Consider the following 23,552-nt stretch of genomic DNA (forward strand, 5'->3'; position numbering starts at 1 on the left):
CAAATGTAAGGTATTAGGTTCAGCTTAGTGCCTCAGAACTGTTTTTTCCCTAGCTGAAGCATATGCCAGTCCATTTAAATAATGGACAGATCATCCAGACAGAAAATCAACAAAGAAAGACTGGACTTACACTGCACCATAGATCAAAGGGACCTAATAGACATTTACAGAACATTCCATCCAACAGCTACAGAATACACATTCTTCTCAACTTCACATGTAATGTCCTCCCATATAGATCATATGTTAGGTCACGAAACACTCTTAACAAATTAAGAAGACAGAGATCATCTCTGATATGATTTGTCTCTGTGTCCCAACCCACATCTCATCTCAAATTGTAATCCCCATGTGTCGGGGTAGGGGGCTGGTGGAAGGTGACTGACTCATGGAAGTGGCCTTCCCCCTTGCTGTTCTCATGACAGTGAGTTCTCATGAGATCTGGTTGTTTGAATGTGTGTGGCACTTCCCCCTTCACACTCTCTCATTCTCTGCTGCCACCACGTGAAGAAGCTCCCTGCTTCCTCTCCACCTTCCACCATGACTATAAGTTTCCTGAGGCCTCTCAGTCATGCTTCTCATTAAGCCTGTGGAACTGAGTCAATTAAACTTCTTTTCTTCATAAATTACCCAGTCTCAGGTAGTAGTTCTTTTATAGCAGTGTGAAAATGGACTAACACAATTTCTTCTTTTCTGAGTAAAACCACATACATCTGGAAATCAACAAGATAAATTTCAAAAACTTTGCAAATACATTAAAATTGAACAACATGCTCCTTAATAAGCAATGGGTCAATACAGGAATTATAAGAGAAATTTAAAACTTCCTAGAGAAGTGAAATGAAAACACAACATACCAAAACTTACAGGACACAGCAAATTCAGTTGTAAAAAGAAAGTTTATACCAACAAATGCCTACATATAAAAAAAATTATAGTAAAAAAACCTAAAGATGCACTTCAAGGAACTAGAAAAACAAGAACAAACTAAGCCCAAATGGTAAAAGGAAATAAATAATGAAGCTCAGAGAAGACAAAAACAAAATAGAGACTTAAAAATTCAAAAGATCAATGAAATAAAGAGTTGGTTTTTGGAAAGATAAAAAGAATAAATTTTTATCTAGGTGAAAAAAAAGAAGGTGCAAAGAAATAAAATCAAAGATGAAAAGGAGACATTAGAACTGATATGACAGAAATACAAAGGATCGTAAGATACTGTTATGAAAAACTATACACAAACAAATTTGATAACGTAGAAGAAATGAGTTAATTCCTGGACACATACAGCCTACCAAAATTAAATTATGAAGAAATAGAAAATATGCACAGACTAATAACAAGTAAGGAGATTGAATCAGTAATAAAAAGCCACCCTTCAGAGAAAAGCCCTGGACCTGATGTCTTTACTGCTAAATTCTTCAGGAACCTGTAAAGAACTCAGCAATTCTCCTCAAACTATTTCAGAAAACTGAAGAGGAGGAAATTATTCCAAACTCACTTTACAAGAATAGCATTACCCTGATTCCAAAACCAGACAAAGACATAACAAAGAAACAAAACTACAGGTGAATATCCTTGATAAAACATAAATGCAAAAATTCTCAGCAAGATATTAACAAACCATATTTAATAGCACATTAAAAAGATCATTCATATGATAAAGTGGGATTCATCCCAGGGAGTCAAGGATGGTTCACCATACACAGATCAATAAGTGTTATATATTACCTTAACAGAAAGAAAGGCAAAAACCATGTGATCATTGCAACAGATGCAGAAAAAGTGTGTGACAAAATTCAACAACCCCAACAACACTTCATGATAAAAACTCTCAACAAACTGGGTATAGAAGAAATATACCTCAACACAATAGGGCTATATTTGACAAACCCACAGTCAATACCATACTGAACATAGAAAAATTGAAAACTTTAAGATTAGAAACAAAACAAGGATGCCCACATTGCTATTCAACGTTGTACTGGAAGTCCTAGACAGAGCAATTGGGCAAAAGAAGGAAATAAAAGAAACAAACTGTACATCAGAAAAGGGGTAAGTTTCCAAAATATATAAAGAATTTAAACAGTTCAACAGCCAAAAAGAAAACTCATTAAAAAATGGTTGAAATACTTTATGAGACATTTCTCCAAAGAAGACATACTAATGGCCAACAGCTGTATGAAAAAAATGCTCAATATCACTAATCATTAGGAAAACGCAAATCAAAACTACAATTAGATAATCACGAATCACTGGGATGTTGTCACATAGTACATTCTTGTTTAATTATGCATAATCAAGTTTTCCTTTATTTTATTATAGTGTAGTTTAATATCTCATTTATGGATACTTATAAGAAGAAATTTTTTTCTAATCTCCCCAAAGCCTTGCAGTGATAGCACTGAGGGAAGCCGGTAGACCTAGAGGCCACTACCCAGTTCCCCTCCATGTGATTTGTTGAATTCCAGGTGGGTGCTCTAACTTTTGGACCATACTCTGAGATTGGCATCTTACAAGGCCAAGATGGTAGTGCCTGTCTTTGTGCCTGATATAGACTTTGGTTTTGCTATTTTATATCAATTATTTTAGACAATTAAATATTGCAAGATATGTAATCTGTCCGAAATCTTTTCTTTTTTTTTTTTCTTTTTTTTTTTTTTTTTTTGAGATGGAGTCTTTCTCTGTTGCCCAGGCTGGAGTGCAGTGGCGTGATCTCTACTCACAGCAACCTCCACCTCCCGGGTTCAAGCGATTCTCCTGCCTCAGCCTCCCAAGTAGCTGGGATTACAGGCATGCGCCACCATGCCCAGCTAATTTTTGTATTTTTAGTAGAGACGGGATTTCACTGTGTTGGCCAGGCTTGTCTCAAACTCCTGACCTCAGGTAATCTGCCTGCCTTGCCTCCCAAAGTGCTGGGATTACAGGCGTGAGCCACCACGCCCAGCCTGCAATCTTTATATGTCATAGGATGTTATATTCACAAGACTATTGAATTTGATAATAATTTATGATTCTGAAATTTCTAAATCAATACAGCTAAAAGAATCAAAATGCAACCTTGTCCAGAGATAGGAGGCAGTTCCAAATTTGAAAAATCCTCAAAAAGTAGACAAATGTGCTTCTCAGTCTGAAATTTAGATAAGACATATTGAGGCAGGCAAATAGGGTCTTCAGGCAGGGAACATAAGGCCAATTCACACTTCAGATATGACAGGAAAATATCTTCTCCATAGGGTGTAGGCCAAGTAACTAACTTTGTAACTTTACTTCATCCTCATTTACATTTACTGCATATCCCAAGTAACCAATGGAATCCTCTGGAGGGTACTTAATCTCCCCAAAATTCTGTAACAGGGCCCTTGAGCCCCTATGCTTGAGCCCGCTCCCACATTGTGGAGTGTACTTTCATTTTCAATAAATCTCTTCATTCCTTCCTTGCTTTGTGTGTGTGTTTTGTCCAATTCTTTGTTTAAGATGCCAAGAACCTGGACACCCTTCACTGGAGACAATATGATGTGCAGAGTTTGAAAGTCAGCATATTAGCTTTTATTGAAGCATGGGATCGCCTAGAGAAAGCTTTAAGGAGAGATCAAAATGATCACCTTATGTTGGGTTCCCTAGAAACAGTGTCCGAAATGTAAATTTTTGTTCAAGTTATTTATTGAAGGAGTGCTGTCAGGAGATGGGGAGTGAGGAAAAGGTAATGCAGGAAAAAAGCTATGCAAGTATGTGGTCTTAGACAAAGCCTAGCTCCATGAGGATCTCTGAATCTGCAAGATATTACAGAGTTGGCCCCACCTTAAGCAAGGAGGCCAACCTTTTAGAGCCCCTCTCCCATCAGAGAAGTGTTAGCTGCAGGCTGCACTGGGAAGGAAGCAGGTCATGGATCCCAGGGGAGGTGGCTCCTTATTCAGACAAATATTTAGAGAATATTTGCTCAGTTGTGAGGCATTGGCAGCAAACATCAACAGCAGCTGTTGAATTGAGTGCACTGGCAGTTAAAGAGGACCTGGATAGAGCATGAACTGTATCCACGACAAAAATTTAAAAATAAACTTTGGAGAATTCAAATGGAAAAACGTCATATGAATGAGGGACACCAATGTCCACCATATGAATGAGGGATGCCAAGAAGTCTAAGAAAGATGTCAATAATGAAAGAGAATGGTATTAGTAGCCATCCATAATAGGTGTTTCTGACCATTGCAACAGAAACGACAAAACTGAAAATAGAGCAAGGTGGAGTAGTTACAAACAGTGTGGTCAATTTATTGTCAGATATATAAATAGAATACAGAAGTCCCCATTTATCCACAGGGGATACATTCCAAGACCCCCAGTGGATGCCTGAAAACTCAGTACCAAACCCTCTATATGCTGTGTTTTTTCTTAAACATACCTATCTATGATAAAGTTTAGTTAGTAAATTAGGTAAACTAAGACATTAACAACAATAACTAATAATAAAATAGAATGGTTTAGTAAAATAAACACTGTAAGAATTAAAGAAAGAGGAGAGAAACACGAAGGGTGGCTTTTTAGTCAACAGGGACAGGATTATTTTAAATCAACCTGAGAGGGGCGGCTAGCCAAGTTAGATCAGAGCCACACTCTTACAGATTAAGAGTTTTTAAGGATTCAGGGTGGGAGAGTTTAGCAGAGGCTTGGACTGCTTCTGTGTCTCTTTGTTGTGCTTATCTGGGAGGGAGAGTTGTGTGTCTGTTCCCACACATCTTTCTGCAGCTGCAGGCATATCCCTCAGTCTGCTTTTGGCCTCCCTATCTTAGTGCACCTGAAGGGAAAGGAATGTGCTTATTAAGGCCCACTGTTTTACTTGGGCCCATTGTATGAGGGTGAAGTTTGGCAGTTACCCAAGGGACTTTCCCCCCACCTCCCTCTGTGCCCCAGCTGTCTTATCTGTGTTTTACTGTCTGCTCTTTCTGGCTGCTTGTAATAAGAGAAGTGATTTCCTTGAAATGCATGACGCTAGAAAGGGAGCTGGAACTTAAATAGGCAGTGTTTGTCCAAGGTGATGGTGCTCCTGGTCTGTCGAACAGAAGCACTGTGATATCACAGCAGTCAAGTCAATTTGATAACTGAGAAGGCTACTAAGAGACTAATGGATGTTTAGCATACACAGCATGGATATGCTGGACAAAAAGATGATTCATGTCTCAGGCAGACAGAATGAGACATGTGAAATTTCAACATACTACTAAGAATGGCATACGACTTAAAATTTATTATTATTTCTGGAATTTTCCACTTAACATTTTCAGATCATGGTTGACCATGGGTAACCATAACCAGGAAAAGCAAAATCATGGATAAGGAGAGACTACTTTCCTTTTTTAAGACTACATATCTTGCAATATTTAATTGTCTAAAATAATTGATATAAAATAGCAAAACCAAAGTCTATATCAGGCACAAAGACAGGCACTACCATCTTGGCTTTGTAAGATGCCAATCTCAGAGTATAGTCCAAAAGTTAGAGCACCCACCTGGAATTCAACAAATCACATGGAGGGGAACTGGGTAGTGGCCTCTAGGTCTACCGGCTTCCCTCAGTGCTATCACTGCAAGGCTTTGGGGAGATTAGAAAAAAATTTCTTCTTATAAGTATCTATAAATGAGATATTAAACTACACTATAATAAAATAAAGGAAAACTTGATTATGCATAATTAAGCAAGAATGTACTATGTGACAACATCCCAGTGATTTGTGATTATCTAACCTTGAAAAAAGTCATAAGTATTTGTGTTTAGAATGTAATACTTTATTACATGAACTAGATAAAGAAAGGTACTGATTGAAAATTAAGGCTTTCAATTTCCAGTTTCACTAAATGTTGTTTCCTTATTAAGATTACAGCAATTGAGCCAATAATAATTATTAACCTTTAGTTATTTAAGGAGGTCTTGGGACTTACACACATAGTATCTTACCAAGTAGAATTCATGGAATATAATCAGAACACATTATGCTTTTGCCTCGAATGCCCTCTAAATGTATTATCTGGGGATAGTTTTCCTCTCCCTTTGGCAAAAACTCAGTCAGGTCCCACAGTTTCCTCAGTGCTTGTTGATTACACAGCCCTAAACTGATTTCCCACACTCTTGATCCAGCAGATATTTACAGCTGGCTTTATCTGATGCGGTGAATTTTGGAGTTCCTCAGAGATGTCCAGCAATAGTGTTGACTTTCACATGCAGCTCCTTGACCCAAACAAATTCACTCCTTCCTAGTGGTTTTTTACTCCTTCCTAAGTCTCTATAAATTTTGCAGTCACTTCTATCTTCTCTTGAATGTCCCATAGATCACCCTAGCCCTACTTAAGCTCCCTTGAGCCTGACCCACTCCAGTCTGGGATAACCTTTCCTTGGATGTGGCCTTCACAACCTGTAGGTGTGTAGTCTGAGCCCAATGTCCCCTTCAGCCCATTTTTCAGCAGATATCCAAATTAAGCTTCCTGAATCCCCCCTCTCTTGCTTAAAAATGAGGGAAGACATGACCCATGGGAAGAGAGTTACTGTGCAATTTTTAAAAATCCACTCTATTTTAATTTTTTTGTAGAGATGGGAGTCTCACACTGTTGCCCAGGCTGGTCTTGCTTAAACTTCCTACAGCATCATCTGTTTCATGACCGACATTGGTGTTTGATATATGGGTGTCTCTTTTAAAACCTCCAATTTAGCATCCTTTTATATTTAAAAAAAATGAGAATTAAGCCCTGCATCTTATATAAAAGCTTTGGAAGTTGCAACAGTGAGAACACCCCAATATTAATAAACTAAAGTAGAGGAGAGGATGATAGAAGCACAGGGATGAACCTTGGTGACAAGAAACAATCATGTAATGGTTCGCAGGAGAACCATGAAATCCTTTTAGCTCCATTCCATCTGTGCAGGAGAACTCTTAGAATGTGTGAGTAACCTGTCTCACAGCCTGGAGACAGGGGAGCTAGCGGGCATAGGGAGCTGTCCACTAACTAGAAAGTCAGCTTTCTTCTACTTCTCTGTCCACTATCTCTTATAGAGGGCCCCTTTCCTTTTTTTTTTTTTTTCCAAAAATATATTTGCATTAGGTACTAAATTTGGTTCACTACTGTAGGTGGGTTAGGGAAGACTGGCTCAGAGGTTACCCAAAAGAACATTTTTAGCCTCATTAAACTTAATATTTAAGGAGAATCACTTTCTCACTTGAAGTATTCTGGTAATTATTTTAACTCTCTTTTTTTATTGTTACCAGTATGAAACTATCCTAAGTCAACTAGAAATAAAGAAATCTGTGATGGAAATATATCCAATCTTAATAAAATTTGGATAATTAGCCTATAGGATTGAGCCAATATACTTCCCCCAAATGAACTAACTTTTGCATTCAACCGCAACACTTAAGATTTCTTTATAATTCACGTTTCCTTGTTTTTAAAACTCAACAATATACTCAAAACTTCACAGATTATAAACCAAGAGGCTGAGCTAATGTTTTATATTCTTTCATTGGTGCAAAAGACTATCATGGGGACCTATAAGGATATGAAATTTTTCTTCCAAAGTAATGACCTTATATTGCACCAGATAGCTAAAATACCACACTCATACATTTCATATTGCATCAAACTCCATATATACTTAAAGTTTTTCACTTTCTTCTAGAATAGTTATGAACAAATAAAATCATTCTGAGTAGAAATAATTTAGTCCTCACTAGTCTATTTTTACACTTGTCACTTTAAAGAAATTTTAAAAAGGAAAAATCTAATCAATCTAATGCAAGAGAAGATTATAGTATTTACCAAAAATGCCTTCTCCATTTACTAGTAAGCTTATGGAAGAAATGGTTGGTCATTTCTATATCACCTGGTCAGACCCTAAACTTTTAACATGTGATAAATTCCAGCCGTTTTAAAGGCTTAGATGAAAAACAGCCTTTTTTCAGGCAAATTTAAATGTTCCCACCCAAAATAATTATGTTCTATTATAGAAATCAATAATCAAACTTGTCTCCAGTGTGAATTACATAAAAATTATCTTTGAAGTATTAACAAAATAATTTCATTGAGGTAGCAATAACCAATTTCACTTTTTTCCACAACTGTCAAAACTGTAACATAAACACATAAATGTTTTATACATTTTTTTAAGTTACCTTTTACATAATGGAAAAAGTAATAAAAGTAGAGCTCAAGTTTCAAGAAGAAAAGTTTTGTAGGAAAGGATTAGGCAGGGTGATGAGAGACACCCAGGGAAACTAGAAAAATGAAAGAACAGGAATAGAATTTTTAAATTTTTATTGATGTTCTTACAAGGCTTACAGCTGAATGAAGTTAAGCATTCTGCATTTCAATTATTTTTATAGCAGTAAGAAGAATGTAGAAAACAGTTACACATTCATCTTAACTTGTTGTCAGCCTACTGAGAGCAGTCTTCAGAGATTCTCCTCCAATACCACCTAGCTTCATTTTTCTGGCCTCAACACTCACATCAGTATTCCAAAAAGCCTGTATATCTAAAATCAGAAAAGTTTATCATTTCTAGGTGTCTATATATTTACTCTATAGTAATACTTATCAAATGTTAAAGTGCATAAATCTCATCATGTAAATGTGTTTAAAATACAGTCTAGCATACAGATTATCACCATAACCATCTCTAAAGATTCTAAATCAATTAATCTAAATTTTAATAAAAGTATAACTTGTTCAAGGTTTGAACCACACTAGAGAAACACTGATCTAATTTTGGGTTCACATTCAAATTATTTAAGAGCTTTTAATATTATGACAACTACAATCAACTTTAACCTGTTACATCTTGGAGGATTTGATATAAGAATCAAATTAAATACACAGAAATAGCTAGATGATAGGTGGATGGATGGATACATACATACATACATACATACATACAATGAGAAGTGGGAACAAGAGATGAGGAGGGAATAAGGGGAGATGAAAATAAGTTTTTTTAAAAAAAAAGGTAGCTAAGACTAAGTCTGCAAAATGCAAAACAACAATTTTAATTAAGTTTTACACTTAATTCATTGGTTGTTTAGCAATGTGTAGACACTTCCTTTAGCTACTTTAGAACCAGAACATAGTTTTGAGGGTTCTGTCTGTCTGTCTCTCTCTCTCTCTCTTTTTTTTTTTTTTTTTTTTTGAGACGGAGTTTCGCTCTTGCTGCCCAGGCTGGAATACAATGGAACGATCTTGGCTCACTGCAACCTCCGCTTCCCAGGTTCAAGCAATTCTCCTGCCTCAGCCTCCCGAGCAGTTGGGATTACAGGCACCCGCCACCACACCCAGCTAATTTTTGTATTTTTAATGGAGATGGGGTTTTGCCATGTTGGCTAGGCTGCTATTGAACTCCTGACCTCAGGTGGTCCGCCCACCTTGGCCTCCCAAAGTGCTGGGATTACAGGCGTGAACCACCGTGCCCAACGCTCTGTCTCTTTTTTAGTCCTTCTGCATCTTCATGTCTCACTCATAACCAGATTCTCTCTCTCTCTGCTCAGCTTTCTTATCCTTTTGTGATTTCTTTCACTCTTCCCATTTTCTTAGACACTTTATCAATTTACTATTTTACTGTCTCTTGTTCCTATGTTCACCTTTATTACGGGTGGTCTCCTATATATGGTTGAAAGTACTTCTGCTATTATTATGTCTTCCCCATGCCTTCTGGCCCCACTCTTGAAATCTTAGAACTCCTATCTTTTAGGTTAAGAATTGCCCTATTCACCAACTTCTCTTTTAAAATCTATGTGCTTCTGGAAGAGATATATACTTTTGAAAGTAATAAAGCTGGAGACCCTTTATTTCTGTCAGTCATGAACCACTAGGCTTAAATGGCTTTGGACTTCTAACTGACATGGACAAAAGATGTCTCAGCCTTCCTTAAAATCTGCAGACATCTCACAATATGTACATACACACATTGCAACTTATTTTTCCATCTTCACTTAATTGCTTTGGACACAATTTTGATTGCTAGAAATAGCAAATTTTAACATTAAAACATTTTACTAGACTTACAGAGTCAGAAAAATTAAAGAAATAAACTAAAAAGATCAACAATCCATCCTTGAACTTCCTCCCCACCCCCATATTTCATAAAAAGAATTAAGCAATCTCTCAAAAATACAGTCTTAAAATACATGTACACATACATACACTCACACACTCAGGCTAGGGACATTAATAGTCACATATGCCTATATCTTCACCTCTTTTCTTGTCTAAAAATGTTCCACAACCTGCATTAATTGCCCAATCTAGCATTGCATTAGGCAATGATCATTGTTGAGAAATCTTTCCCATTATCAACTAAAAATTTCTTACAGTTTTTTTCCTTTTATTATGCCCATAGTGAGGGTGAATAGCTAATCATTGTCCTTTAACATTTTTCCATACTCTGTGCTTAAAGACAAAGGTTATACCTATCTTTATTTGCCCTTTTATAATGTATTAAACACTTCAGCAGAGGTCCTGCTAAGGATTTTTATTGTCTCTCCTTCCTCACAACCACCCACAACTAGAATCATTATTAAAGCTCATTTTCATATATTGCTTATATTATCAAGAGATGCCTTCAGCATTTAAAAAATATTTTTAACACTCAACACTTAAGAAATAGCATTCTTCAATATAAATGAAAAGAGAAAATGATTAAAGTTTAAATTCATTAGGCACTCAATAAATGTTTATTGAATTTAGCTGAAATGTCATATTTTTCTACTTTTAATATTCATTATGATTTATTTTCTATTTTCATTTATTATGAGAAAACTTTCCATATTCCAAAAGATTAATTATATTTAATTTCTTCTCCCTTGAATAATTCTTTATTCCCCTGCTATTATGTGTAATATTTCAAAGTAAAGTATTCTTACTACAAGTCTCCTGTCTTCATGTGTCTTTTTCTTGCAACAAATAAACATATTAAATTTCTTCTCTTCTTACTAGTAATTCTTGCCACCTACCTGACTTACAGGAATATTTTGAAGATTGATGGGGCTATCAATAAAACACCTGAAATTCCTTGATGTTGTTTAAAAAAAAAAACAGGAGTGTATAAGGGAAGACAGTAATGCTGTATTTGGGGGAGTGTTTGTTTTTCTAAACATCCTACAGTAATTCCTTAGAGGATCCTTCTCTCCCCTTTGTCCTTGTAATAAAATTATGAGTAAACATGAACTTGATAGAATATGGATCCCCTTAATAGGAGCTCATTCATTTCTATTTGTTACAGAAGATAGGTTCACCATTGTCCATTCAAATAACAACTGAATGGGGCATGACCAGACCAACAGATTTCAAATTAAGATATAGCAATTTAATAGTATATCACAGCAGTTGGCTTCTTTATAGCCTATCAACTAACAGAAGAATGCTCTCTCTTAAAAATCAAGAACTATAAGGTTCCACTGTCAGGAAATTAAAGATTTTCAGGTAAATTCTTTACTGCTCTCTTTGTTAATTCTCCTCTCATAGTATTAATCTGTTACAACGGGTACATCTCTGTCATTTTGCATGAGTGGCATAGACTAAACCTGACACCAGAAAACCTGGGTACAAATCCCTTTCCACCACTTACCAATTAAGTAACCTTGGCAAGTGTTTGTAAATCTAAATTGCCACGAAGGGATAGAATATTTTCTCTCACCAATTTATAAAGTTTTTGAGAGAATGGAATTAGAAGATTCTGTGAAGGCACGGAATAAATTTTTGATTGCTGTTATGTATAAGACATTACGATGCCAGCCTACCTAGCTTTTTGGCACTCTACCCCTCAGTTCTATCAGTTGTGAATAGAATTGTGATTCTATTCAATCACATCATAATTCTCACATAAGAAACAAGTAGGAAGAAATCATTGGCACATTTAATCATGTCTTCGTATTTACTCAGAGCTGATCTACATGTCAATGTAAAGAGACTGTGATTTTACAAGGGGCTTAAAACACCTCTCAGTATTTTGCATGCTCCTTCCAACTTCCTGACCAACAGTCCTGTCTGTACCCTTAGCCAGCCCTGGCCTTTCCACCTGGAATAGCTTTCCTCTTGTACTTATTGGAATGATACTAACCTTTGAAAGTCCAGCTTAAAAGTCACCTCCATTAAATAGTCTTCACTCTCTCAATCAGAAGTATTTTTAATCTATTTTTGTTATTCTAGCACCTACTTTTATAGTCCATGTACTTCAGACTCCTCTCTATGAGCAAAGTGAGTCATAATATTTATCATATTTGGTCATATTTATTTATCACTAAATATTAGTACCAAATAGAGGAAGTTTAACATGAAATTTACTAAACAAATATCTGTTACTTTTACTCATGTCTCACACAAAATTACGAAATTAGTCTTTCATTTGTTTTTCCCACATATGATGCACAAAAATATCTGTAAATATACAATTTTACATCACCTATGACTCTAATATAATGTCTCAGTCCTAAACTCAAAGCCTTACATTTCTGTTCACTTCCCCCTCCATCTTTCCTTTTTTTTTTTAAATTTTATTATTATACTTAAAGTTTTAGGGTACATGTGCACAATGTGCAGGTTTGTTACATATGTATACATGTGCCATGTTGGTGTGTTGCACCCATTAACTTGTCATTTAGCATTAGGTATATCTCCTAATGCTATCCCTCCACCCTACCCCCACCCCACAACAGTCCCTGGTGTGTGATGATCCCCTTCCTGTGTCCATGTGTTCTCATTGTTCAATTCCCACCTATGAGGGAGAACATGCAGTGTTTGGTTTTTTGTCCTTGCAATAGTTTGCTGAGAATAATGGTTTCCAGCTTCATCCATGTCCCTACAAAGGACAGGAACTCATCATTTTTTATGGCTGCATAGTATTCCGTGGTGTATATGTGCCACATTTTCTTAATCCAGTCTATCATTGTTGGACATTTGGGTTGGTTCCAAGTCTTTGCTATTGTGAATAATGCCGCAATAAACATACATGTGCATGTGTCTTTTTAGCAGCATGAATTATAATCCTTTGGGTATATACCCAGTAATGGGATGGCTGGGTCAAATGGTATTTCTAGTTCTACATCCCTGAGGAATCGCCACACTGACTTCCACAATGGTTGAACTAGTTTACAGTCCCAACAACAATGTAGAAGTGTTCCTATTTCTCCACATCCTCTCCAGCACCTGTTGTTTCCTGACTTTTTAATGATCGCCATTCTAACTGGTGTGAGATGGTATCTCACTGTGGTTTTGATTTGCATTTCTCTGATGGCCAGTGATGATGAGCATTTTTTCATGTGTTTTCTGGCTGCATAAATGTCTTCTTTTGAGAAGTGTCTGTTCATATCCTTCACCCACTTTTTGATGGGGTTGTTTTTTTCTTGTAAATTTGTTTGAGTTCACTGTAGATTCCGGATATTAGCCCTTTGTCAGATGAGTAGGTTGCAAAAATTTTCGCCCATTCTCTAGGTTGCCTGTTCACTCTGATGGTAGTTTCTTATGCTGTGCAGAAGCTCTTTAATTTAATTGGATCCCATTTGTCAATGTTGGGTTTTGTTGCCATTGCTTTTGGTGTTTTAGACATGAAGTCCTTGCCCATGCCTAGTCCTGAATGGTATTGTCTAGCTTTTCTTCTTGGGTTTTTATGGTTTTAGGTCTAACATGTAAGACTTTAATCCATCATGAATTAATTTTTGTGTAAGGTGTAAGGAAGGGATCCAGTTTCAGCTTTCTACATATGGCTAGCCAGTTTTCCCAGCACCATTTATTAAATAGGGAATCCTTTCCCCATCTCTTGTTTTTGTCAGGTTTGTCAAAGATCAGATGGTTGTAGATATGCAGCGTTATTTCTGAGGGCTCTGTTCTGTCCCATTTATCTATCTCTGTTTTGGTACCAGTACCATGCTGTTTTGGTTACTGTAGCCTTATAGTGTAGTTTGAAGTCAGGTAGCATGATGCCTCCGGCTTTGTTCTTTTGGCTTACGATTGACTTGGCAATGTGGGCTCTTTTTTGGTTCCATATGAACTTTAAAGTAGTTTTTTCCAATTCTGTGAAGAAAGTCATTGGTAGCTTGATGGAGATGGCATTGAATCTATAAATTACCTTGGGCAGTATGGCCATTTTCACGATATTGATTCTTCCTACCCATGAGCATGGAATGTTCTTCCATTTGTTTGTATCCTCTTTTATTTCATTGAGCAGTGGTTTGTAGTTCTCCTTGAAAAGGTACTTCATGTCCCTTGTAAGTTGGATTCCTAGGTATTTTATTCTCTTTGAAGCAATTGTGAATGGGAGTTCACTATGATTTGGCTCTCTGTTTGTCTCTTATTGGTGTATAAGAATGCTTGTGATTTTTGCACATTGATTTTGTATCCTGAGACTTTGCTGAAGTTGCTTATCAGCTTAAGGAGATTTTGGGCTGAGACGATGGGGTTTTCTAGATATATAATCATGTCATCTGCAAACAGGGACAATTTGACTTCCTCTTTTACTTATTGAATACACTTTATTTCCTTCTCCTGCCTGATTGCCCTGGCCAGAGCTTCCAACACTATGTTGAATAGGAGTAGTGAGAGAGGGCATCCACATCTTGTGCCAGTTTTCAAAGGGAATGCTTCCAGTATGATATTGGCTGTGGGTGTGTCATAGATAGCTCTTATTATTTTGAGATATGTCCCATCAATACCTAATTGATTGAGAGTTTTTAGCACGAAGGGTTGTTGAATTTTGTCAAAGGCCTTTTCCGCATCTTGAGATAATCATGTGGTTTTTGTCTTTGGTTCTGTGCATATGCTGGATTACATTTATTGATTTGCGTATGTTGAACCAGCCTTGCATCCCAGGGATGAAGCCCACTTGATCATGGTGGATAAGCTTTTTGATGTGTTGCTGGATTCAGTTTGCCAGTATTTTATTGAGGATTTTTGCATCCATGTTCATCAAGGATATTGGTCTAAAATTCTCTTTTTTTTTGTTGTGTCTCTGCCAGGCTTTGGTATCAGCATGATGCTGGCCTCATAAAATGAGTTAGGGAGGATTCCCTCTTTTTCTATTGATTGGAATAGTTTCAGAAGGAATGGTACCAGCTCCTCCTTGTACCTCTGGTGGAATTCGGCTGTGAATCCATCTGGTCCTGGACTTTTTTTTGGTTGGTAAGCTATTAATTATTGCCTCAATTTCAGAGCCTGTTATTGGTCTATTCAGAGATTCAACTTCTTCCTGATTTAGTCTTGGGAGGGTGTATGTGTCCAGGAATTTATCCATTTCTTCTAGATTTTCTAGTTTATTTGCATAGAGGTGTTTATAGTATTCTCTGATGGTAGTTTGTATTTCTGTGGGATCGGTGATGATAACCCCTTCATAATCTTTTATTGCATCTATTTGATTCTTCTCTCTTTTCTTCTTTATTAGTCTTGCTGGCGGTCTATCAATTTTGTTGATCTTTTCAAAAAACCAGCTCCTGGATTCATTGATTTTTTTAAAGGGATTTTTGTGTCTCTATTTCCTTCCGTTCTGCTCTGATCTTCGTTATTTCTCGCCTTCTGCTAGCTTTTGGATTTGTTTACTCTTGCTTCTCTAGTTATTTTAATTGTGATGTTAGGGTGTCCATTTTAGATCTTTCCTGCTTTCTCTGTGGTATTCAGTGCTATAAATTTCCCTCTATAAACTGCTTTGAATGTGTCCCAGAGATTCTCGTATGTTGTGTCTTTGTTCTCGTTGGTTTCAAACAACATCTTTATTTCTGCCTTCATTTCGTTATGTACCCAGTAGTCATTCAGGAGCCGGTTGTTCAGTTTCCATGCAGTTGAGCGGTTTTGAGTGAGTTTCGTAATGCTGAGTTCTAGTTTGATTGCACTGTGGTCTGAGAGACAGTTTCTTATAATTTCTGTTCTTTTACATTTGCTGAGGAGTGCTTTACTTTCAACTACGTGGTCAATTTTGGAATAAGTGCCACGTGGTGCTGAGAAGAATATATATTCTGTTGATTTGGGGTGGAGAGTTCTCTAGATGTCTATTAGGTCTGCTTGGTGCAGAGCTGAGTTCAAGTCCTGGATATCCTTGTTAATCTTCTGTCTCATTGATCTCATATTGATACAGGGGTGTTTAAGTCTCCCATTATTATTGTGTGGGAGTCTAAGTCTCTTTGTAGGTCACTAAGGACTTGCTTTATGAATATGGGTACTCCTGTATTGGGTGCATATATATTTAGGATAGTTCGTTTTTCTTGTTGAATTGATCACTTTACCATTATATAATGGCCTTCTTTGTCTCTTTTGATCTTTGTTGGTTTAAAGTCTGTTTTATCCAAGACTAGGATTGCAACCCCTGCCTTTTCTTGTTTTCCATTTGCTTGGTAGATCTTCCTCCATCCCTTTATTTTGAGCCTATGTGTGTCTCTGCACGTGAGATGGGTTTCCTGAATACAGCACACTGATGGGTCTTGAGTCTTTATCCAATTTGCCAGTCTGTGTCTTTTAATTGGAGCATTTAGCCCATTTACCTTTAAGGTTAATATTGTTATGTGTGAATTTGATCCTGTCATTATGAAGTTAGCTGGTTATTTTGCTCGTTAGTTGATGCAGTTTCTTCCTAGCCTCGATGGTCTTTACAATTTGGAATGTTTTTGCAGTGGCTGGTACCGGTTGTTCCTTTCCATGTTTAGTGCTTCCTTCAGGAGCTCTTTTAGGGCAGGCCCGGTGGTGACAAAATCTCTCAGCATTTGCTTGTCTGTAAAGTATTTTATTTCTCCTTCACTTATGAAGCTTAGTTTGGCTGGATATGAAATTCTGGGTTGAAAATTCTTTTCTTTAAGAATGTTGAATATTGGCCCCCACTCTCTTCTGGCTTGTAGAGTTGCTGCCGAGAGATCAGCTGTTAGTCTGATGGGCTTCCCTTTGTGGGTAACCCGACCTTTCTCTCTGGCTGCCCTTAACATTTTTTCCTTCATTTCAATTTTGGTGAATCTGACAATTATGTGTCTTGGAGTTGCTCTTCTCGAGGAGTATCTTTGTGGCATTCTTTATATTTCCTGAATTTGAATGTTGGCCTGCCTTGCTAGATTGGGGAAGTTCTCCTGGATAATATCCTGCAGAGTGTTTTCCAACTTGGCTCCATTCTCCCCGTCACTTTCAGGTACACCAATCAGACGTAGATTTGGTCTTTTCACATAGTCCCATATTTCTTGGAGGCTTTGTTTGTTTCTTTTTATTCTTTTTTTGCTAAACTTCTCTTCTCGCTTCATTTCATTCATTTTGTGTTCCATCACTGATACCCCTTCTTCCAATTGATCGCATCGGCTACTGAGGCTTCTGCATTTGTCACGTAGTTCTTGTGCTGTGGTTTTCAGCTCCATCAGGTCCTTTAAGGACTTCTCTGCATTGGTTATTCTAGTTAGCCATTCGTCTATTTTTTTTTCAAGGTTTTTAACTTCTTTGCCATTGGTTCGATCTTCCTCCTTTAGCTCGGAGTAGTTTGATCTTCTGAAGCCTTCTTTTCTCAACTCGTCAAAGTCATTCTCTGTCCAGCTTTGTTCCATTGCTGGTAAGGAGCTGTGTTCCTTTGGAGGAGGAGAGGCACTCTGATTTTTAGAGTTTCTGGTTTTTCTGCTCTGTTTTTTCCCCATCTTTGTGGTTTTATCTACCTTTGGTCTTTGATGATGGTGATGTACAGATGGGTTTTTGGTGTGGATGTCCTTTCTGTTTGTTAGTTTTCCTTCTAACCATCAGGACCCTCAGCTGCAGGTCTGCTGGAGTTTGCTGGAGGTCCACTCCAGACCCTGTTTGCCTGGGTATCAGCAGTGGTGGCTGCAGAAAAGCAGATATTGGTGAACCGCAAATGCTGCTGCCTGATCATTCCTCTGGAAGTTTTGTCTCAGAGGAGTACCCGGCTGTGTGAGGTGTCAGTCTGCCCCTACTGGGGGGTGCCTCCCAGTTAGGCTACTTGGGGGTCAGGGACCCACTTGAGGCGGCAGTCTGCCCGTTCTCAGATCTCAAGCTGCATGCTGGGAGAACCACTACTCTCTTCAAAGCTCAGTTGGAAACGCAGAAATCACTCATCTTCTGCGTCACTCACACTGGGAGCTGTAGACTGGAGCTGTTCCTGTTCAGCCATCTTCCATCTTTCTTAATTTCCTGTATATCATGTACCCAGTGTTCCTCCTCCTTAGCATCCTGGTGTTTTAAATTGCTATCTCCATTTTCCTATATTCTTTGTCCTTATAGAATAGTCTATTTTATTAATTATTTACAATCTAGTATAAAAGTTAGCTCTTCCAAAAGACCTCACCTGATTAACCCTTTTATATAGATCTTTTATAAACTCTAAGCTCTCAGACACCAGGACAGTTTCCTTATAAAGTGAAAAAGAGCATATGACTTCATATTAGAAATGCATTAGGATAAATGGCCTAAAAGCATAATTGCCTTAAGGCAACTTATCAGTACCCTTCAGGGTTTGTTTCTACAGCATGAAACCAACAACAGCAGAGAATAATTTTTAACAGTATATACGGACAAATATTTTTCATCCTTACATTTTTGTGTGCATAAATAGCATTTCTTGAGATCAGAGCATTTTGCACTATCCCAAGGTTTACACTATGAAGACAAAATGTACAAGTAATTCCTGCTTATTTATCATATCTTTCTGGAAATTATTTTGTGAATAAGATTTTCAAGAGTGAATCAAAGTTGCCCATTGAAAGACTACCATACCAATAGTGAACCTGACAAAGACTCCAGCATCAAATAAGTCATAGATATAACTAACAGTACTTTGAAGACATAGTAAGAAGTTTAAGGTTTTTTAACATTAAAATAATATTTTAATTTAAACAATAAAATATAATTCATGTTCTATAAAATTATTTAAAATCTCTAAATAATACTCTAATCATTAAGGATTCTAAATGACATGGAAAATATTTCTGAAAAACTGAATCTACTCTGCTGGATATAATAATATTTAACCGTTATGTTTCAAGAAATTTGGTGGGTGGCTCCCATGCAGGGACAATGGCTAAGCCTTGGGCCTGGCAACACATTCCCTCCATGCTAAATAGCAAATGGCCCTTAATTTGAACTCTGTTATGAGATCTATAATCTGTAGGTCAGATGGTGAAATGCAAAGATGAAAAGGCAAATGTTGTTCTTTCCAAATAGAAAAGAACACAGACTTTCCTATTTCCACCTGGGTGTACATTCTACCTTGTAGCTGTGCAAATGTAAGTAAGCTCTTTAAACTCTAAACTCTTGTCTCTGTAGCTGCAAATTGAAAACAATTATACTTAATAATAACTAAATGAATATCAAAAATTAAATGAAATAAAGTGCATAATGTGCTTAGCAAGTATCAAGTATATGTAGTAAATATTCAGTAAAATCACTATTATGATATCCTTATCATTATCATCACATAGGGTACACTCGCCCACTGACACAGTGTAGATTACCTAATACATGTAGTCCATTCCTACCTCACACCTAGGAGAACAATTAAGTGCTCTCCTCAATACTAGGGATATGATCTAATAGACTCACACTGGTCTCAAGAGACAAAGGGCCTGATGAGCTAACAGCAGAAGGAATGCTGACTCTCATAAATTTTGACAGATATTTTTCATATGAATTGACAGAAAACCTCCTTTAGTTACTGAGGAGTAATTTAAGCTATGTATCACTGGCCAGCCACTATAATTAAAGTTAGATATCCTGAGTAAGATTTTTTTATGGCCTAATGATCAATTAATTATTTCTGCATGGGAAATTTTCCAAACTACGATAGTCTCAAAGATGCTCTAAGGGTTTAAACTATGAGGATTCAGTCTTTAATTTGTTCAAGTGTTGGAGCCAACACAAAAATGAGTCTAGTTTTAGGAATGTTTTACTTTGCCTACGGTTGGAACTATAGACTGCTATCTCTTCAATACAGAGTCTTAAACTCCTTTATTTTAATAAAAGTATGAGAACTTTATCCTGTACTTGGTAAATATTTAAGACTTATGAATCTTCCCACCATCACTAACATAGAATAACAATACTGAAAGATTTGCCAGAAATTACCCAGGGTACCTCTCTGCTGCATCCTGAGAGGCCCGTGTAGAGCATGGCCTGCTGCATGCATGGTACAATTCTGCCGCGCTCTTGTTCCTCTGTGTTTATCCAATCAATCCAGACTATATTGTCTAGGCCTTCCTAGACAATAAAAGGATCACTTTTTAAAAATTGTGCTTTTGTTTCATGACGTATCCTATATTGAAAAATGCTATAAAAATGCTGTAAGAAAATCTTGTTGCATACTGTTTCATTCTGTCTCCCTTGCAACAACTATGGGGGAACTTCCTTTAGACTTCAAGGCCACAGCCTCCCCTCAAGCTGGTATATGTTATCATATGGACAATTTGAATGTTGCAACTTGTCCTGATTCCCTCTTGGTTTTGGCTCATTAGGAAATTCAAAATTGATGTGGTGTCCCACCTTCAGACACTGTGAGAATTTTATAGCACATATCTCTAGTTCTCTCTCATAGCCCCATTTTATTATTCTTCCTTATTTTCCTTTCACCTTGTCTTTTATATTTTTTTCAGTCATTATGGCTTATGCACTATACTTTTGCTTGTCTCTTTAGAACTTAGGAGAGGTATTTGTAAGAGTGTCATGATGTTTTTAAAAAAAGAAAAAAAGGCTCTCCAGGGAAATGTTTCCCAGATTCTCAAATATATTTGCCAATGAACCTCCTCTAACAGTACAGAACCATTGACCCCAATTCCTGCACCAATTCTTACCAAGCTAAATATATCACTTGTCTACCTGGATTTACATTGCGAATGAGTCCTAGGTTCTCTTATGGTATGTATAGCTTGTAAGCTTTTTCTTCATCATCATTTTTACCACCAAGCCCTTGCCACTCCTATCAGGCTACCACTGGGTGGCATTCTGCCTTGAATGGACAGATCATCTAAATAAAAAAATGTCATTACCTATCTTATTTCAACCACCTGAATATTTTCTGTTGCTTGGCTAGTACCAGCCAGATTTCAAGTAGCTATCAGGATGTTACCATAGAAAACACAATACACACCTGGTCTTGCTGCACACATTATGCATTGTGCATTGAACTACCCTGTGCCTTGTGACAAATGGCTTGTAAAGGCCAATTAATTTTCTCAGCACCTATCTTATCTGGTTCCTGCTTTATCCTTCTACACAGGAATCAAATCCCCGCACAACTGGCACTAAAAACCTCTACCACCACCAAAATTCAGAAACATGAAATTGACCACCCAAGCGCTCCATTCAGAGATTATAACTGACATTTTAAAAACAGCCTATAGTTCCCTTATGTCAACACTAGATAGAGATTGGATTCCTGGACTGAATACAAAGATGACCTTTGTTAGAAAACTGAAAACAAAATCTAAAAAGCAACGAAGCAGAAGTGGATTACTCCTATATATTCATATCTATGAAATGTATCCATATTTTCATATACGGTATAAATACACAGTTATAATTTTAAGGGCCCATCCTAATGTCAACAGTAAAGAGAAAGAATAGTAAGTTCATAATATTTCTTTCATTGTGTTTCCAAAGCTGTTGAGTAAGTTATAATGCCATAATTCTGGCAGAATTGTCTATTTTATATAAAATTTTTAAGATTTCCCCACAAAGAGCCAGGTTCAGACAATATATTAATGTAATAAAAATGTCTCCTAGAAATAGGAATGCTTTTTAAAGATACTACTAATCCACAAAAATTACTCAACATTTCATTTTCAGCCATAAAACATATTTACACATACTTATACAATACTAACTATGGAATTTAACCCAACAGTTTCCAATTACTTACATTAAGAGACACAAGAAATCACTACAAACTAAAACTAGCCCAATCCTTGAAGATAATTCTTAAAGTGTGGTCTACAGACCACCTGTTTCAGAGTTACCTAGGAAGTCTGCTTAGAGTGCAAATTCATGGGACATAGTCAGACTTCTAGAATTAGAATTTCTGGGGTTGGAACCCTGGAATCTGATTTCTTTATAAGTAAGTTCCCTTGATTCTTGAGTGCAGTAAAGTTGAAGAATCACAGCACATGGAGAAGGCAAGTGAAATAAAAAAGTCAGACTTGTAGTGAGAGTCCTTGTAACAGGCACTGCATAGCACACAAGGAGTGCAACAAGTTACTGTAGTCCACATAGGCAGCTGGCAAAATGAGGTAGGGTATCCACAACTGCATCAATGCAACTGGGTTTGAAGCTTCACTACATGCTAGCTATGTGAATTACAAGGTTTTTCTTTTAACTCAATGACTTCTGCATTTGTAAAACAAGAATAATAATCTAACTTAGGCGTGGTTGTAAGGATTAAATAATTTAACACACGTAAAGCACTTAGAGCAGTGATCTGGGAGAATATCACATAGGAAAGAATCATTCTAAAATGACTGTCATTACCTATCAATACTACACTGCTAGAGGTAAGTAACCAAGATTATCCATATTCTGGGCTATTAAAGCAAAACTGTGAGATGAAGTTCATCTTCATATCATCCCCTTCCTTTTGGATATCTTCCATTCTTAGTATAAAGATCTGCCCTTCCTAACCTATACACTGTGTTTGTTCTCACCCGCCCACAATGGTGGTTGTTACAATTTTACCCCACTGGAAATTATCTGTTGTATATTACATTATCTTATGACTTTGTGTTTCAATAATGGAGCTAAAATGATGTACTACGTTTTTAGAGGGACCGTTGCCAGGTATACATATCTAACGGATGTTTGAGGAGACTAATCCTTTCCCCCATAGTTTTCTAATGAACTAAAGAGTGTAATGGTGAAAAGTAAAGGAAGGTGAAAAAGATATTTCAGAGTAAGCATATCTCTTAGCAACCATCCACGAACCAGGCATTTCATACCTGCAAATAAAACCTTGCAAAGAACAGTACACTAGGAGAAAAGCTACTTATACCAGATTAATTTTACCATGAAGAGTTTATCTTTTATCAGCTTTCCCACTCCCATTCAACTCAGGGATTAGGCATACTTTTCCTTTCCTCCTGAATTTCACTCCTTCACTCTGAGTACATGATATTAAGAGTTACCAAGTAACATATATTTCACCTTCCTGCTCTGCAACCTTAGAAGCTACCTGTGCTGCTCCCAGCTATTTCTCTTTTCCTTAAACCTCGGGGTAAAACATCTTCCTCCTTTTGAAAGTTGTTTCCACTTAGACTCTGAGTCCGATGTATTTTGATCTAACTTGGAGCTTTTTAAATTTAATTCCTTCTCTCTCTTCCTTGTCTTCAGATGACTCCTTCCCCTTATGCTATGTTCAATCTTAAAAATTCCCTGGATTTTTCAACCATTCATACCTTCTTTCCCACAGCTTTCCTTACCTTCTATCAGATTTTCAAATTCCCAACATCCTGTTTTTGCTTTTATCATTCTACACACACACACACACACACACACACACACACACACACAAACCCCATGACACTTAAACTTCATTGGCAATGGCCACCACTGACTTTCACATTGCCAAACCCAACTGACTG

General features: G+C 37.0%; 2 long non-coding RNA genes across 2 annotated transcripts in view; both read right to left on the reverse strand.

Moving 5' to 3' along the window:
• Window positions 1–5,587, reverse strand: part of LOC104002023 (uncharacterized) — a 75,769-nt gene extending 70,182 nt beyond the window's left edge. The window contains exon 1 of the long non-coding RNA XR_001709127.3: window positions 5,505–5,587. This is a non-coding gene — a long non-coding RNA (uncharacterized LOC104002023). The remainder of the gene's footprint in view (window positions 1–5,504) is intronic.
• A 1,483-nt stretch (window positions 5,588–7,070) lies between these two features.
• LOC104002022 (uncharacterized) lies at window positions 7,071–21,979 on the reverse strand. Its single transcript, XR_001709125.3, has 3 exons — window positions 21,842–21,979; window positions 20,053–20,184; window positions 7,071–8,516 (listed from the first exon to the last, which is right to left on the reverse strand). It is a non-coding gene; the product is annotated as an uncharacterized LOC104002022 (long non-coding RNA).
• Between the last annotated feature and the right edge of the window lie 1,573 nt (window positions 21,980–23,552).

The sequence above is a fragment of the Pan troglodytes genome, chromosome 15 (assembly GCF_028858775.2).
Source record: "Pan troglodytes isolate AG18354 chromosome 15, NHGRI_mPanTro3-v2.0_pri, whole genome shotgun sequence".
NCBI lineage: Eukaryota > Metazoa > Chordata > Mammalia > Primates > Hominidae > Pan > Pan troglodytes.